Raw genomic sequence first — 19749 nt, forward strand, 5'->3', positions numbered from 1 at the left:
CTACTTGGGAACGCCCACAAAAAAAAAAAAAAAACCAGAAACCACCTTCCAAACTAACACGTTACAAGTTCTAACGTTAGATCTAGAGTCTACTTTAAGACATTTCTATCTAATCAATATTATTCCTCATCTGTCAGTCATTGGTAAAGACAGTAGATCTATGTATGTAGCCTAATGCAGTAGTGAAGTACGTCTAGGCCTACTGAAATATTTAACAAAACTAAAAAAAAAAAGAAAAAACACCTTGGCCCTTCCAAACTACTCGTAGTTCTAGATTGACTTTAATACATTTCTAATCAATATAATCAAAATAGAGCCTATAATATGGAATGTTTCTTAGAACCACCCTTTGTTGTTTCTATATTCCCAAAAGTGATGTTTTCAAATAATTAAAATTGGATTTCAGGGCCCCTTTAAGAGCGTTAGTAAAAGTAGGCCTATAATGTTAGATAGTAACGTTAGGCCTAACAGTTAATGACAAGTAGAAATGTGGAAATCACTAACATGAATAGTCTAACATTAGAGCTAACTTGTAGTAGGTCTAGGCCTAGGGCCTAGTAGTAAGATAGTATCCAGTCGCAGTAGGCCCAACGACTCTTAACGCCTAAAACGTGTAACTGCTAGGCCGTAGGCCTTATCTAATCATTTTTTTATCTTAACTTGTTAGCGTTAGAAATATGCTTAACGTTGGGCCTAGCCCAACAGTTGAGTAGGAGGTTCTACTTCTACTCTAGAAACTAGTTAGAATTGATGATATATAACAATTAGAACTTACAGAACTGAGTCAGACGCGACAGAAGCTGTGTCTCTGTGAACTGCTGTTGTCTCGTCACATGTGATAATCCAGTTATAAAAATCCAACCTTAAGATCCGTGAAAAATTGACGAACCAAAGAATTGGTAGAAAACAAAACTAGGCTAGTTTCTAATCCATATAAACGTTGGAGCTAACGTTAGAGTAGGAGCCCTAACGTTAAGTTAGATGAAAACAAATTCGTCCAGCAGCCGGTCGTAACTTGTACCCACACTAGGCCGGGCCGGCCGGCCCAGGGCTAGGCTAGCTAGGCAGGCCCTGCCTTGTGCTCAGTTTCGTTCAATCGGTGATCGCATCCGCATCATCAGTAGATGCTTGACCTTGACCCAGGCCCACAATGCACCAGCCAACTTTCCAGACATCCGGTCACACCTGCATTTAGGTGGAGAATCGGATTCAATCCGATTATGCGCTTTCTGTAGAAACAACCCGGTTCCGCGTTAGCGCACTGTTTGATTACGCGCTTGCAAATGCTAGGTCTATCGGATTCTCTGTAGAAACACGCTGTTTGAGTGCCATACTGTGCGTTATAACAGAGAAGACGTCACAATCAGCGTGTTTCTACAGAGAATCCGGTAGACCTAGCATTTGCAAGCGCGTAATCAAACAGTGCGCTAACGCAGAACCGGGTTGTTTCTACAGAAAGCGCATAATCGGATTGAATCCGATTCTCCACCTGAATGCAGGTGTGACCGGATGTCTGGAAAGTTGGCTGGTGCATTGTGGGCCCTAGCCCGGGTCAAGCATCTACTGATGATGCGGATGCGATCACCGATTGAACGAAACTGAGCACAGGGCCTGCCGGCCCTGGGCCGGCCGGCCCGGCGTCGGCCTAGTGTGGGTACAAGTACAACATACAAGTTACAACCGGCTGCTGGACGAATTTGTTTTCATCTAACCTAACGTTAGGGCTCCTACTCTAACGTTAGCTCTTCACAGCGTTTATATGGATTAGAAACTAGTTTTCGGTTTTCTACCAATTCTTTGGTTCGTCAATTTTTCACGGATTTTAAGATTGGATTTTTGTAACTGGATTATCACATGTGAAGAGACAACATCAGTTCACAGAGACACAGCTTCTGTCGCGTCTGAGTTCTGTAAGTTCTATCTAGATTCTAACTAGTTCTAACAAGTTAGAGTAGGCCTAGAAGTAGTTTTCTAGAAAGTAGAACCTCTACTCAACTGTTGGGCTAGGCCCTACGTTAGGCATATTTCTAGTCTAACATTTAACGTTAACAAGTTAAGATAAAAAATTATTTTAGATTAGGGCCTATGCCTAGGCCTAGGCTACACGTTTTACTTTTAGGTGTATATACTACTTAGTGATTTCCACATAACATTACTTGTCATTATTAGGCCTAACGTTAGATTCTAACGTAAGGCCTACGAGTAGACCCTCTACGTACTTTTACTAGAAACCTCTAAATATTAATACTATTATTACTAACGATAAAGGGGCCCTGAAATCCAATTTTATTTGAAAACATCACTTTTGCCGTGAAACAAATATCTCCATTGTTACAAGGGGGGTTCTAAGAAACATTCCATAGGCTCTAGCTTAGGCCTACTACTTTTTAACATTTTTTTCTTCTATTTTTCTTGAGATTACTTGGGAACGCCCACAAAAAAAGTCCTTCAAAACTAACATGTTAATCAATAGTTTTAACGTTAACGTTAACAGTTAGAACTAGATCCAGTCTAAGTATTATTCTGATATAAATATTCTTGAGATGACATCATCTGTCAATCATTGCTGAAGTACAGAAAATGAGAAATGTTTAACAAAAGACATTTGGAATGCACCTTCCTTTCGACTCAGCATAACTTTTACTTAGATTAGAAGTTGCATGTTTCTATCATATAATATCATTGGGACTAACAAAAAAACATGGCGAGGGAAGGTGTAACTGTTATTCTAAATCTAATGTATTTTGTTAAATATGTCAATACTTTAGTCTTTACCAATGACTGACAGATGAGGTCATCTCTAGAATAATATTGATTAGAAATGTTTTAAAGTAGATCTAGCTGTTACAGTGTTAGCCAGTTAGAACTAACATGTAAGTTTGAAATGTGTGTGTGTTGTTTTTTTTTTTTTGTGGGCGTTGCCAAGTAGAACTCTAAGAGTCTAATCTGAAGAATAAAAAAGAAAAAGTCGTTAAAAATAAATGGAATGTTTATAACGTTAGAATATTCGTTTCACCAATAAAGTGATGTTGAGAACTTGAGGGTATTTTAAATCAACACAAATCAACATGCATTTGAATTTCAGGGCCCCTTTAATTAGGCCCTAGACCTAGAGAACCACTCTAACTTAACAAATTAAAATGTTCAGTAGTCTAACTGTTAAGAGTATTAAACACAAACGGCCTAACGTTACAACTAAACTAAGGATCGACTGTGTGTCATTTGATTTATAAGTACCGTTAGAACAAAGGCCTAACGTTAGGGCTAACGTTAACTGTTAACTGTGTTAGACCTCTTTCTTCGGGCAGGTAGGATTTAATTCAGGTAGAAACTCGGGTCTATGGAACATCTACTACACTAGAACTGTAACGTTAACGTTAGTTATATTCCAAGTCAACGTTAGATTTTAGAATAGAAGTAGCTGTTGCTAGGATGTCTCACAAAACAGTTAGGGTCTAACGGTTATCGTTAGATAGCGTTGATTTTAAAGTTTGTTAGTTAGGCACCTGCCTCTAAATCTAACGTTAACTAGACATCTAACGTTACACCCCAAGTGGACTCACTTTTTCCGTTATTGGATTGACAAAATGTGCTTTAAATGTTTCGATAAATCAATGTTTTAATTTCCTTTCATTTTCGGACTAACGAAACGTCGTATTTTTATAGGCCCTAACGTTAGGCCTACCAAGATCCATATTTGATTCTTTGTCGGATTAACAAACTATAAAAGACCCTAGTAACGAACCTCTAGAATAATGACAAAAAGTTCGTAAAACAAACCCTAAAACTAAAGAACTAGTTTGCTAGTGCTAGACTTGATTAGAGTTTGTCTTTTCCGAACTAAAAAGTATTACTAATTAGGCCTAGAATATCTATTTAGACCCCAATGTGCATCTCACACGTATTGTTAGCGCTAGTAGTAGTAGACCCTATAGTATTGTCAATAATAGAATGTATCAAGTTAGTCGTACTCGTAGTCGTAGAACTAGCGATAGGTTCTATAACTTAGACTGAGTACTAGTACCGGTAGTCTAAGTAGATGCCTTGTAGATCTAGCTCGAATCTAACGTTAACTGTTCCTAGTGTTAGTTGCCTTGGTTTTAAAATCACAGCGCAACGGTGTTGAAATAACACCCCTGCCCCTGTTCGTGTGTCTTTTCTTTATGCTAAAATTCAGAGTATTTTCTTTAAAAGTTTGTCAAATCTGAGGCAAATTGTGACTAGTAACGTTAGAACCTGATACTCGGCCGTGTTGGAGACACCCAACTAACGTTAGATAAATAGCTGCAGCCTGCATGCAAAACATAAAAGTCATGGCCACATTACCGTACACGTGTGTGTCAAACAGCGTGTTTCTACAGAACCCCAAATTCCGGGTCTATCGGATTGTATCCGATAGAGGGGGCTGTAGAAACACACCAGTAACGGTTTCTTTCCGATGCAGATTCCGATACCGATTCCGCTTAACTTAACCGTCTAATGAGGTAGTTCTTTCCGGGGCAGTTTCCAGTGTCAGCGCTGTAGAAACACGCCAGGTTCAATAATCCGATACTGACCCGGAAGACAATCACCAGTTTGACAGACATGTGTACGGTAAATGTGGCCATGACTTTTATGTGCATGCATGTTGCAGCTATTTTATCTAACGTTGAATAATCCACTTTTACAGTAGTTGGGTGTCTCCAAAACGTCCCGAGTATCAGGTTCTAACGTTACTAGTCACAATTTGCCTCAGATTTGACAAACTTGTAAAGAAAATACTCTGAATTTTAACATAAAGAAAAGACACACGAACAGGTGCAGTGGTGTTACTGTTATTTTTACACAGTTGCGCTGTAGGCCTACCGTAATTTTAAAACCAAGGCAACTAACAGAACACTAGGTAGATCTAGTATTAATAGTAGGCCTAACCGTTCTCATATAGTTAGGCCTAATACTTTTTAACGTTAGATTCGAGCTACTAGAACCTATAGTTCTACGAGTACGACTAACTTGTTACATTCTAATTGACAATACTTATCTAACTAGCGCTAACTAGTAATACGTGTGAGATGCACATAGAATCTAGTAGGGCCTAGGGGTCTATTAAAACTAGATTCTCTAGGCGTAGGCCTAGGCCTACTACTTTTTAGTTCGGAAAAGACAAACTCTAAAGTCTAGCATTAGCAAACTAGTGTTAGGGTTTGTTTTACGAACTTTTTGTCGTTATTCTAAAGGTTCGTTACTAGGGTCTAGTTTGTTAATCCGACAAAGAATCAAATAGAAATATGGATCTTGGTAGGGCCTATAAAAATACGACGTTTCATTAGTCCAAAAATGAAAGGAAATTTAAACATTCATTTACTGAGTATCGAAACATAATTGAAGCACATTTTGTCAATCCAAAAGTGGAAAAAGTGAGTCCACTTGGGGTGTAACGTTAGAATATGTCTAACAAAGACCTAGTTAACGTTAGATTTTAGAGGCAAGGTGCCTACCTATTAAACAAACTTTACCGTAGGCCTACCCTACGTTAGAATTAACGCTATCTAACGTTAACCGTTAAGTGTTTTGTTAGGCATCATAACAACAGCTGCTTCTGTTCTAAAATCTAACGTTGACTTGGAATATAACTAACAGTTCTTTAATGTTCCATAAACCCGAGTTTCTACCCGAATTAAATCCTACCTGCCCGTAGAAAGAGGTCTAACACAGTTAACACAAACAGTCAACGTTAGCCCTCACGTTTAATAGGCCTTTGTTCTAACGTTACCAGGGTAGGCCTACTTATAAATCCAATGACACACAGTCGATCCTTTTAGTTTTAACGTTAGGCCGTTTGTGTTTATAAGACTATGACAGTTAGACTAACGTTATACTGAACGTTTTAACTTGTTAATTAGAGTGGTTCTCTAGGTCTAGGGCCTAATTTAAAGGGGCCCTGAAATTAAAATGCATGTTGATTTGTGTTGATTTAAAATACCCTCAAGTTCTCAATACCACTTTTGTGGTGAAACGGATATCTAACACGATTAACGTTAACCGTTAGAAACATTCTATTTATTTTAATGACTTTTTCTTTTTATTGTCCAGATTAACGTTAGAGTCTAGGACCTACTTGGGAACGCCCACAAAAAAAAAAAAAAACAGAAACCACCTTCCAAACTAACACGTTACAAGTTCTAACGTTAGATCTAGAGTCTACTTTAAGACATTTCTATCTAATCAATATTATTCCTCATCTGTCAGTCATTGGTAAAGACAGTAGATCTATGTATGTAGCCTAATGCAGTAGTGAAGTACGTCTAGGCCTACTGAAATATTTAACAAAACTAAAAAAAAAAAGAAAAAACACCTTGGCCCTTCCAAACTACTCGTAGTTCTAGATTGACTTTAATACATTTCTAATCAATATAATCAAAATAGAGCCTATAATATGGAATGTTTCTTAGAACCACCCTTTGTTGTTTCTATATTCCCAAAAGTGATGTTTTCAAATAATTAAAATTGGATTTCAGGGCCCCTTTAAGAGCGTTAGTAAAAGTAGGCCTATAATGTTAGATAGTAACGTTAGGCCTAACAGTTAATGACAAGTAGAAATGTGGAAATCACTAACATGAATAGTCTAACATTAGAGCTAACTTGTAGTAGGTCTAGGCCTAGGGCCTAGTAGTAAGATAGTATCCAGTCGCAGTAGGCCCAACGACTCTTAACGCCTAAAACGTGTAACTGCTAGGCCGTAGGCCTTATCTAATCATTTTTTTATCTTAACTTGTTAGCGTTAGAAATATGCTTAACGTTGGGCCTAGCCCAACAGTTGAGTAGGAGGTTCTACTTCTACTCTAGAAACTAGTTAGAATTGATGATATATAACAATTAGAACTTACAGAACTGAGTCAGACGCGACAGAAGCTGTGTCTCTGTGAACTGCTGTTGTCTCGTCACATGTGATAATCCAGTTATAAAAATCCAACCTTAAGATCCGTGAAAAATTGACGAACCAAAGAATTGGTAGAAAACAAAACTAGGCTAGTTTCTAATCCATATAAACGTTGGAGCTAACGTTAGAGTAGGAGCCCTAACGTTAAGTTAGATGAAAACAAATTCGTCCAGCAGCCGGTCGTAACTTGTACCCACACTAGGCCGGGCCGGCCGGCCCAGGGCTAGGCTAGCTAGGCAGGCCCTGCCTTGTGCTCAGTTTCGTTCAATCGGTGATCGCATCCGCATCATCAGTAGATGCTTGACCTTGACCCAGGCCCACAATGCACCAGCCAACTTTCCAGACATCCGGTCACACCTGCATTTAGGTGGAGAATCGGATTCAATCCGATTATGCGCTTTCTGTAGAAACAACCCGGTTCCGCGTTAGCGCACTGTTTGATTACGCGCTTGCAAATGCTAGGTCTATCGGATTCTCTGTAGAAACACGCTGTTTGAGTGCCATACTGTGCGTTATAACAGAGAAGACGTCACAATCAGCGTGTTTCTACAGAGAATCCGGTAGACCTAGCATTTGCAAGCGCGTAATCAAACAGTGCGCTAACGCAGAACCGGGTTGTTTCTACAGAAAGCGCATAATCGGATTGAATCCGATTCTCCACCTGAATGCAGGTGTGACCGGATGTCTGGAAAGTTGGCTGGTGCATTGTGGGCCCTAGCCCGGGTCAAGCATCTACTGATGATGCGGATGCGATCACCGATTGAACGAAACTGAGCACAGGGCCTGCCGGCCCTGGGCCGGCCGGCCCGGCGTCGGCCTAGTGTGGGTACAAGTACAACATACAAGTTACAACCGGCTGCTGGACGAATTTGTTTTCATCTAACCTAACGTTAGGGCTCCTACTCTAACGTTAGCTCTTCACAGCGTTTATATGGATTAGAAACTAGTTTTCGGTTTTCTACCAATTCTTTGGTTCGTCAATTTTTCACGGATTTTAAGATTGGATTTTTGTAACTGGATTATCACATGTGAAGAGACAACATCAGTTCACAGAGACACAGCTTCTGTCGCGTCTGAGTTCTGTAAGTTCTATCTAGATTCTAACTAGTTCTAACAAGTTAGAGTAGGCCTAGAAGTAGTTTTCTAGAAAGTAGAACCTCTACTCAACTGTTGGGCTAGGCCCTACGTTAGGCATATTTCTAGTCTAACATTTAACGTTAACAAGTTAAGATAAAAAATTATTTTAGATTAGGGCCTATGCCTAGGCCTAGGCTACACGTTTTACTTTTAGGTGTATATACTACTTAGTGATTTCCACATAACATTACTTGTCATTATTAGGCCTAACGTTAGATTCTAACGTAAGGCCTACGAGTAGACCCTCTACGTACTTTTACTAGAAACCTCTAAATATTAATACTATTATTACTAACGATAAAGGGGCCCTGAAATCCAATTTTATTTGAAAACATCACTTTTGCCGTGAAACAAATATCTCCATTGTTACAAGGGGGGTTCTAAGAAACATTCCATAGGCTCTAGCTTAGGCCTACTACTTTTTAACATTTTTTTCTTCTATTTTTCTTGAGATTACTTGGGAACGCCCACAAAAAAAGTCCTTCAAAACTAACATGTTAATCAATAGTTTTAACGTTAACGTTAACAGTTAGAACTAGATCCAGTCTAAGTATTATTCTGATATAAATATTCTTGAGATGACATCATCTGTCAATCATTGCTGAAGTACAGAAAATGAGAAATGTTTAACAAAAGACATTTGGAATGCACCTTCCTTTCGACTCAGCATAACTTTTACTTAGATTAGAAGTTGCATGTTTCTATCATATAATATCATTGGGACTAACAAAAAAACATGGCGAGGGAAGGTGTAACTGTTATTCTAAATCTAATGTATTTTGTTAAATATGTCAATACTTTAGTCTTTACCAATGACTGACAGATGAGGTCATCTCTAGAATAATATTGATTAGAAATGTTTTAAAGTAGATCTAGCTGTTACAGTGTTAGCCAGTTAGAACTAACATGTAAGTTTGAAATGTGTGTGTGTTGTTTTTTTTTTTTTTTGTGGGCGTTGCCAAGTAGAACTCTAAGAGTCTAATCTGAAGAATAAAAAAGAAAAAGTCGTTAAAAATAAATGGAATGTTTATAACGTTAGAATATTCGTTTCACCAATAAAGTGATGTTGAGAACTTGAGGGTATTTTAAATCAACACAAATCAACATGCATTTGAATTTCAGGGCCCCTTTAATTAGGCCCTAGACCTAGAGAACCACTCTAACTTAACAAATTAAAATGTTCAGTAGTCTAACTGTTAAGAGTATTAAACACAAACGGCCTAACGTTACAACTAAACTAAGGATCGACTGTGTGTCATTTGATTTATAAGTACCGTTAGAACAAAGGCCTAACGTTAGGGCTAACGTTAACTGTTAACTGTGTTAGACCTCTTTCTTCGGGCAGGTAGGATTTAATTCAGGTAGAAACTCGGGTCTATGGAACATCTACTACACTAGAACTGTAACGTTAACGTTAGTTATATTCCAAGTCAACGTTAGATTTTAGAATAGAAGTAGCTGTTGCTAGGATGTCTCACAAAACAGTTAGGGTCTAACGGTTATCGTTAGATAGCGTTGATTTTAAAGTTTGTTAGTTAGGCACCTGCCTCTAAATCTAACGTTAACGAGACATGAAAACTCGTCACATTGAGGACGAGTTAGGTGATACGCTTGTGGTCATCAGATGACAGTCATCTGTGATCGACAAAGAAAAGAATGTGATATAGGCACCTTAAAGTTATATTGAGCGTGCTTGCGAAACCGTTTTTGTAACCACTCGGCCACGGGTCATCCACGGAAATGGTAAGACAAAAAAAAAAAACACAAAACCAATGTAAAGATATAACAGGGGGAAAGTCAATGCCCACTCAACTAACGTGGCCGTGTGAACATCTATTGCATTGCTAGACGGGAAAGCGGCCTTGTAACGACTGAGGTCGCTATGCCATTTCTGGCAACTTGGAAAAAATACGTCCCGCAGACATAAAACCTATAATCGGCTGGTTTTGATACCTTGCCTTTAATCATAATTTTCAGTGTAATGACGTCATCAAATTAATAAACAATGACATCGTCTTGAAAGACAATTGTTCAAAGTACAACACCTCAGTCGTCGTCATTACATACTATGATCGGTTTGACAAAGTCAACCTGCAAAAGTTTGCTGCAGTCGAAGCAATGTGGTCTCCAACACACAAAGAAGAGGGATATGGCGTGTGTGTGTGTCTGTGTGTGTGTATAGGTGCGTTTATATACGAACGTGATTTCTACATGGACGAATATGTAATACAAAGTTGAGGAAAAAAACAGTAAATAGCTAAGTATTTTGTTTCGTGATCTTGTGGGGTTCGAACCCGCAACCTCACGTCTCTGAGACGTCGCCTTTAACCACTCGGCCATACGTCTCGACAAGAAAATATGGGGAACATCATGGACTTGAAAGACAGTTGTTCAATATATAACACATTCAACGTACGTTGCCAGTTTGCTATTGACATGACGATCTATCACACGAATATGAGGCAGGTATTATAGCCTGTATGAAATTATTATAGGCATGGTTATCAAATTCCCCTAAAATTTCCTTATAATTGCCTTATTTTTACACACAGTTATGCTATCCCTTTAAACTCGTCACAGTTTAATTAGAATCATTAACATCATACATTAGTACCATATTCAGTTCCATAGCTGATCACGTTTACTAATTAATTAGGATTAATTGTCTAGAATGTGTCATATGGCCAACCTGTATACACACGTATACACACACACACACAATGCTAAATGTATGTATCAAACATCTGTAACACAACTTTGAACTTACTGTAGGAATTATCGCTGCACTTATCATTCATACTTTTTATCACCATCTGAAACTCCACAAAAACCACAAATTGACAAATAATCATCAATACAGAAGACTGACTTAAAGGAACAATGCAAATACCTTTTTTACAATGTATAGCTTGTTACATGTGTAAATCAGCACAAAGTAACCACGACTACATTGTGTTACTGAATTGATATGAACAAATTTCATTTTGTTACAATATACTATATCAGTTTAAAAAGCCCAGCCTGCAAAATTTTGCAGCACTCGAAGTAATGCAGTCTCCAACGCAAAACAAAGGTATACTGTGTGAGTGTGTGCGTATAGGTGTGTTTACATGCAAACGTGTTTTCTACATGGACGAAGGTGTAGTGCTCCATTGAAGAAAAAAAAAAGTTAAAAAAAATAATTATTTTCTTTCGTGCTCTTGTGAGGATCGAACCCGTACGTGTGCAACCTCATGGTTTCTGAGACGACGCCTCTAACCGCTCGGCCATTCGTCTCGACGAGAAAATTAGAGGAACGTAAACTTATGTACGTGAAAGATGAATCAGGAATCGTTTCGTCCGCATTCCATTCTCATTTTCAGTTTTAAATTGCAAAATTGTCAACCTCATGAGGATATTTCAAAGAATAAAATGCATGATTACTGCAGATTATTGTCACAGCTACAACATACTTAAGTTTCAGAGGAAATGAAGCAAAATCAGCTGAGATAAAGGTGCTTAAACGTTGTCAAGTCAATGCATGGTTTCTAAAAAAATCACCTCCCATAGACATAACACGTAAACTTGTCCGATTTTGCGTCTTTACCCTTAAACACAATTTAAAGCATGATGACGTCATCAAATTTCAAAACTATGACATGGACTTGAAAGGCAAATGTTCAAAGTACAACATATCTGAATTTGGGATAATATTGAGCTTAAACAACAGAGATACGAGCAAATGAATGTCAGAAACAGTACCTTAAAAAATTTAATTCCACTTTTTTTATTTCAGATGATGATATGATGACGTCATAATGTATTCATGGAGATATTGATGCTTGAAACGTTATTTCCAATTCATATGTTTTTGTAATATGCAATAAAAACATAGGGTAACCAGACGTTTTAAAGAGCTATGGCGAAATAAACAAAGACATGTTTTTCGCTATATTTGCACATAGACGCGCACACGAAATTTCAACTTTGCCGCCAACGCATTCCTTTGTTATAGGTCAAAATTGATCGGAAATCAATGGATATTGTTGCTTAATGTATCAGGAATCCAAATCTGTCAAAAAATGTGCATTTTCATGTTGCTTACGCGCACTACGCGCGAAAATGTGCGGACGGACGCGAACGCGCGAAACGCTTAAAATTGTCTGAAACTTCGAGATTTCCCATTGGTAAGTTGTTTTGAGCCTTTTAAAAGTTTGACGCGCGCGTACGCGCGCGTAATAATGTCCTAGGTAATTAGCATTAAAATGTAAGATAGAGCGTGACCTGAACTTAATGTCCACCGAAAATGATACAGAAATTACCTTTATTTATGAAGTTATGATCGATCATGTAACATGGTCCGAAAATCACAAAATGGCGCCTAGATGACGTCATAGACATGTTACTATCATGAAAACCTTATTGTGGCTAGATATTGTCATGAGACATGTTCCCTGAAAATGTCATGTCATTCTGTAATGTCACTCTTGAGATATTGATGACACAAAATTGTCCAGAAAGAAAGAAGAATAAAAAGAAATAAAGAGAGATTTTGACAATCACAATAGGTGATACGCTGATAGCGTATCACCTAACTAGACATCTAACGTTACACCCCAAGTGGACTCACTTTTTCCGTTATTGGATTGACAAAATGTGCTTTAAATGTTTCGATAAATCAATGTTTTAATTTCCTTTCATTTTCGGACTAACGAAACGTCGTATTTTTATAGGCCCTAACGTTAGGCCTACCAAGATCCATATTTGATTCTTTGTCGGATTAACAAACTATAAAAGACCCTAGTAACGAACCTCTAGAATAATGACAAAAAGTTCGTAAAACAAACCCTAAAACTAAAGAACTAGTTTGCTAGTGCTAGACTTGATTAGAGTTTGTCTTTTCCGAACTAAAAAGTATTACTAATTAGGCCTAGAATATCTATTTAGACCCCAATGTGCATCTCACACGTATTGTTAGCGCTAGTAGTAGTAGACCCTATAGTATTGTCAATAATAGAATGTATCAAGTTAGTCGTACTCGTAGTCGTAGAACTAGCGATAGGTTCTATAACTTAGACTGAGTACTAGTACCGGTAGTCTAAGTAGATGCCTTGTAGATCTAGCTCGAATCTAACGTTAACTGTTCCTAGTGTTAGTTGCCTTGGTTTTAAAATCACAGCGCAACGGTGTTGAAATAACACCCCTGCCCCTGTTCGTGTGTCTTTTCTTTATGCTAAAATTCAGAGTATTTTCTTTAAAAGTTTGTCAAATCTGAGGCAAATTGTGACTAGTAACGTTAGAACCTGATACTCGGCCGTGTTGGAGACACCCAACTAACGTTAGATAAATAGCTGCAGCCTGCATGCAAAACATAAAAGTCATGGCCACATTACCGTACACGTGTGTGTCAAACTGGTGATTGTCTTCCGGGTCAGTATCGGATTATTGAACCTGGCGTGTTTCTACAGCGCTGACACTGGAAACTGCCCCGGAAAGAACTACCTCATTAGACGGTTAAGTTAAGCGGAATCGGTATCGGAATCTGCATCGGAAAGAAACCGTTACTGGTGTGTTTCTACAGCCCCCTCTATCGGATACAATCCGATAGACCCGGAATTTGGGGTTCTGTAGAAACACGCTGAATGAGATGGCACGCGCTGCGCAAAGGAGACATATGAACGATAATAGAAACGTCACATATTGGCACTCATATATTCGCCCAACTCAGCATGCGTTTATTGTTATTATTTGTTATCCTTTGTTTTGGTTACACTGAGACTACGCGCGCTGGTGGGATATTGACATATCACTGTGAAAATCCATTGGCACCTTTATTGTATCATGTTAACTTCATTGCCTTTATGACGTTTCTATTATTGCTATTATTGTCTCATGATCTTTTTGTGCAGCGCGCGCAATCCTAGTGTGACGTTTTATCTATTATGACGTAGATTATGACACTCATAAGCGCACAACATGCGTTTGTTGTTATTATCTATTATTTTTTTGTTTCGGTTACACATATTGCGCGCGCTAGCAGGGTAGTAACGGGGACCTCACTCTTAATAATCATTGTGAATTGACCGATTCTGTGACGCGCTATGTGTATTTTTGGCATGGGCGCAGCCATAGTGGGTGTATCAGCCGACCCCCCCCCCCCCCCGCACTCCCCCACCCCTCTCCCTACATTAGCACGCGCGCAGAATGAAAAATTGCTTTAGCCAATTGGCGTCTCGTACTGAGTGCGCGAATGCTTGCTAGTGCGCGAACCTTTGTCACAAGTGCGTGATAAACATGTTGCCCGGGGGTGGGGGAGAGGAGGGGGGGGGGGGGGGGTCGGCTGATACACCCACTATGGCTGCGCCCTGTGCCGTAAAATGTCTGCTGCCCTCAACGAACCCGAATCGGTCAATATTCGCACTGTCATCCCTGAAGAAGAGGAAGGATCCTCGAAAATTCGGATTATTCATTAAATCAAGATTGGCTATTAATGCATTCCCTGCATTCCTCTGTTGTGACTTTATTATTGCTATTTCTAGTAATGCCAATACGCGGAACAACTACAATATATATATATATATATATATATATATATATATATATATAATCTATAGATACGTACGATGCGATGTACAATTTATATATGAGATTAAAACCTAAAATGGCATTAAAACGCTTTATCCTGGCGAGGAAAGCGCATGTTTTTGAAACAAGACACCAAACAGGTTAGTCATCGCATTCTTCATCAGCGACCAGGATGCGATGTGATGTTAGATTAAAAATCCGTTTCTGAAGCAGAACATACACACAGGGGTATACGTCTGCTCCTGGTCGGACGGATTTCAAAACTAACCTGCTTGTGATGGAATGCGTCTAAACTGGTATATAGGCCTTATATATATATATATATCTTGTAACGAGCCAACCTCGTTACTGTAAACAGTGGTAGTTTTTATTCGAAGTTTGCGACATTCACTGTTGAGTCCCGACTTGACTACTTGACCTAACAATAGAGGTCTATAGAGGTTTATTAACGTAGCTGAATTTGTTTTGCTTGGATACGTGTTATAAGTATAGAAACGGTTAATGCACACTACATTTCAGCGACTTCATACATTCTATAAGGCATTGAAGAATGTAGGGAATACTCTGTTGTTATGAAATGACGGCCAGGAATATTTTAATAATTGAAGGATTTAGTATGTGTAGCGAATATTTGAGTGGTAACTTACCCCATGTTGACAGAAATATGAAGGACTATGGAGTTTGAATAGACCTTATGCATTGACGTCATCACTCGCTTGACAACCTCTCGCGACGCCATCTTAGAGGGCAAGCGAAGTCCTTGACATCGCAGAGGCGTGCAGCTAGTTATGTGCTTTTCCTATGCGCGCTAGCGGCGATCGCCTCACTCGCCGCCAGTCCCCAGGCTAGTGGCAGGTTTTTTTTTACCATCAAACAAGTTTGACATGACATGACACATTATGCAGCAATATTTGGGTAATTTTCTCACATTGTGCGATCGAAATACTCACAGTAACTACAGAATTCCTAGGTTATATCGCAGAAATTTGTATCCATAGCGCAACATCGCCGTTCGCTGAATGTATGTCGCCATTTTGAATTTCATTAGCCAATCACATGCGAGGTACGTGTTTTAGTAAAAAACACGTAGAAATCTACCTCGCATGTGATTGGCTAACGGATTCGTAGGTTGATGAGCTGTTACGACCGCTGGTAGTTGCATCTTTTTTCATGAAAATTGTGCCAAAATGTTGGATATATCATTAACCTGGTGAGTGCAATGCATACATCAAATGTCGCTTTTGCTATACAAGCTTGAATTTCCCGATCTAGGGCTGTAGATTACATGCAATAGAAAAGACAGTAAAAGAAACACCGATGTTGTGTGTAAATGCCCATTGCCTCGCGTGTAAAAGCACGCTCTAGCAACGCATCGCTTGCCCTCTGAGGGAGGGCGCCCTTCAGTTAGTAAGACCGTGTGACGTCATATGCATAAGGTCTATACGATATCTTGTCCTGTACGCGTGTTTTTTTTAGACGGCACAGATTGGGGAAACTAAAAATCTATCGGGGACCCTATCCCTAAACCTAACCCTAATCCTGATCCTAACCCTAACCATCAAACCCTAACCCTAACCCCAACCCTAACCCTAACCCCAACCCTAACCCTAACCCTAACCCTAACCACAACCAAAAACCCTAACCCAACGTTTTTCCCATAGGTTTAACACGCGCCATGCCCCAATCTGTGCCGTCTTTAAAAAAAACGCGTCCTGTACGAAGAATCCAAACGCTGCCGATAGATGCGCGTACCGCGTAGTGTTCATTCAGGATTACAGACCTTCCCTCGTTCCTTATCTGTAATATTTTGACTGTTATTTTAATTCATTTCCAAAATTCTCTAAATTCTCAATCTTTCAGAAAAATAAGGTGCAAATATTAATACATGAAGAATACTTTGGTGATAGATATGAATTTTATTACTTCTCGGAAGCTAACTTGCAAAATGATATAAGTTTGCATGCGAGCTTTGGCTTCGCATGGCTGTTATGACGTAGCCACGTCAGCGTGTGATTTGGATCCTTCGTGTGTGAAAATTACTTCTATTTTGTTGATTCTGATCAATATTAGAGAAATTTGGTTCGTTATATGTATCTGGTCATTTGGTAAATAACTCATAATTTATTGTAACACGGAACCCATACTATGGAAAGTGATATTTGTTGAGATAATAAGATATTTGCGAAGTCTAACTAGCACAAAATCTACGGAGTGTACAAGTTCAGCGCTTAGCGCATACCGTAGCTCCCTCCGCGTAGTGATTCCCTCGACGTCCGCATTAAGCCTATATAAGCAGTAAAAAATTTCAGTTCGGTATTTCACAGTATTTCACAATTTGATATCTCTTCCCTTTTATCTATATGCCACTACCTACATTAATTATACCTAGGTATGATGTTTGCAGAGGTCTCAAACGACTGCAAGGGAGAACTCCATACGCATGTCATGTAGCATCGATATACTCATTACGCCTTTGTTCTATTCCGATACCCACCGTCATAATTATTCAACGCCATCCTTAGTTCTATATCTCTATTCTTTCTCTTCTTCTACACTTATCGGCATTTTTCTCTCAGGTTAGCATTATCAATGGCACGTGACCGACGGTAACGCTTCTTTTAATTGTTATCCATTTTTACATCCCATGCATGTATTGGTAACGGGCTGACCCTATGTCAGAGAGAGGAGCTCAGCACCCTCCACCCCCCCTAGCTGTCTGTCTTCTCGTTCTGTCTTCACCCTTTCCGCTATTCTTCTATCGACACTTCTCTTCCACGATGTCTCTGCCTACTAGGCTAATAATAATTAACACCTAGGCCGATAAGACAACTAGAGGCGCCTGACCCCGGGAAAGGCCAAGACATCACCGGCGTCGGCGGGCGGGTCCTATACCTGCTTTGCCGACGGGAACGGCGTAACCCTGCATCTCTCTCGATGCAGGAGTAGGCAGATGACATCATTTCCGGAACCCTGTCCCCTTTCCTTCCGATGTATATATATCATTGTAAATATAAAATAAATGTAATTAGGTTTTTTGTAAATAATTTAAAGTATTTTAGGTTTTTATAATTAATTTAAGGTATATCTGAATAATTATATTTTTTGGAGCAAATTGCCCACCCGGCAGAGAGCTCCACAATCTAAAAGAACAACAACAACAGTTCGGGAGGAGACTCCCGGAGTCCGCTCCAGGTAACGAGCTACTCTCTGCTCACTCCTCAACACACTACTTTCTTTCTCCCTCCCCCTCCCCCTATGTAGAGGAGACTCCCGGAGTCCTGCTCCAGGTAACGAGCTACTCTCTGCTCACTCCTCAACACACTACTTTCTTTCTCCCTCCCCCTCCCCTTATATGTAGAGGAGACTCTTGGAGTTCTACTCCAAGTATCGAGCATCCGCTCACTCCTCTACATATCAACTAACCCCCCCCCCCCCTTTATGTCCCTATGTAAAATTTCAACTTATATTTTGGGATCTTTCGGCAAGACATGCTTTGTATTAGTTTCATGAGATGTCATGTTAGGGATTCTGGCGAGTCAGAAACTATTAAAGGGGAAATAGAAGAACTTGTATTCGCACGAACAATCAAACGAAGTGTATGCATGGTTCGGTATTAGAATTTACGAATTGGCTTAGGCATGCATTAATAAATGAGTATGTAACAGTGGCGATTTTGAAATGTTGTAAATGAAAGATTAAACTTTGATTTTTGTTTTTGTTGAACCTGAAATCTGAGTATTACAACCTTGTGTCTTTCTTTGTTTCTGTGTACGACTCACTTGACTTAGTTTCTATTTTCACACACTACACAACCCATACACAACATACACATCTACTACACACACACACACACACACACACAAACTGCACATATATTCCTCCCCTTGTATATTCCATCTTCCCTCCACGGTCATATACTTTGACCAAGAACTCATCCCCACCGAGAGACTATTAGCTTCCGAAAGGTCGATTACACTCTGTATATGTTTTTACCGCTCGGACATTTGGGCTTAACATCTCGCCCACGGGGTTGATCAATCTTTCTGGAAAAACACAACATCACACTGCTAATAACTGCGGACGGACTGGCTGAAAAACAACCTCCGGCTGAGCCCGGTACCGTGACAAAATAAAATGAATGAATGAATGAATGAATGAATAACTCTCGGTCATATTATTTCATTCTGTGGTGGCGACAGTGCGCTCTCGACGAACAACAACACAAACAACAACTAAGAAGGGCGTCACACAACACAAAACAACAAACAACCAAGCCATCTAAAGCCCGCCACAATATATATATATATATATATAATCTCAAAGAAACAAAAACAGAAAGCTAACCGCCATATGCTCACCTCTGAAAAAGTAGATCTAACTCCTGGCTTCTCTGTCTCTACCCCTCACGCCACATGTGACACCCCAAATGTGGTTTACTGCATCTCATGCTCAAAATGCCCTAACGCGAAGTATATCGGGGAAACAGGTACTAAGTTCAGACTTCGTTTCAACAATCACAGAAATTCAATTCAGCACAAGTCATCACTACCAGTTGCCGAACATTTCAACTCAGGCAACCACTCAATTCGGGATCTGCAATTCTGTATCATCGGCACTAATTTCAAAGACAGAGAAGCCAGAAAATTAGCTGAAATGAAATTTATCATCCAAACCAGGTCTTTTGAAACAGGACTCAACAAGGACCTTGGATGGTTAAGAAGTTTCTCTTTAGTGAAGAAATGAATCTCTAAGAATCTGAGACTAGACCTATATTATATGCATATTTTTCATTATTTACAAAAGGTAATGTTAAGATTTTATTATATTTCGCATTGACCACTTACCTTTTATGTTAAATATGATGTCTTGATTATCCGCAAATTTATATTCTCATCATTACAGTAAACAGATGCTTCGATATTTGGTTATGATTATTATGAGCTTATTTTTTCATTTTTTTTTCTCCATTTGTAATTGATGCTTGATTGATGCTTGATAGGCGTCTTTACATGCTTTTTTTCGATGTTTATCTACGAAAAAATGGAGTCAGAAAAGTCAAATATTACATGGATGTATACATAAAGTAATGTATTTATATATAGTATATATAGCATACATTGGCATGCATA

Source organism: Diadema setosum, chromosome 20 (genome assembly GCF_964275005.1).
Source record: "Diadema setosum chromosome 20, eeDiaSeto1, whole genome shotgun sequence".
Lineage (NCBI taxonomy): Eukaryota > Metazoa > Echinodermata > Echinoidea > Diadematoida > Diadematidae > Diadema > Diadema setosum.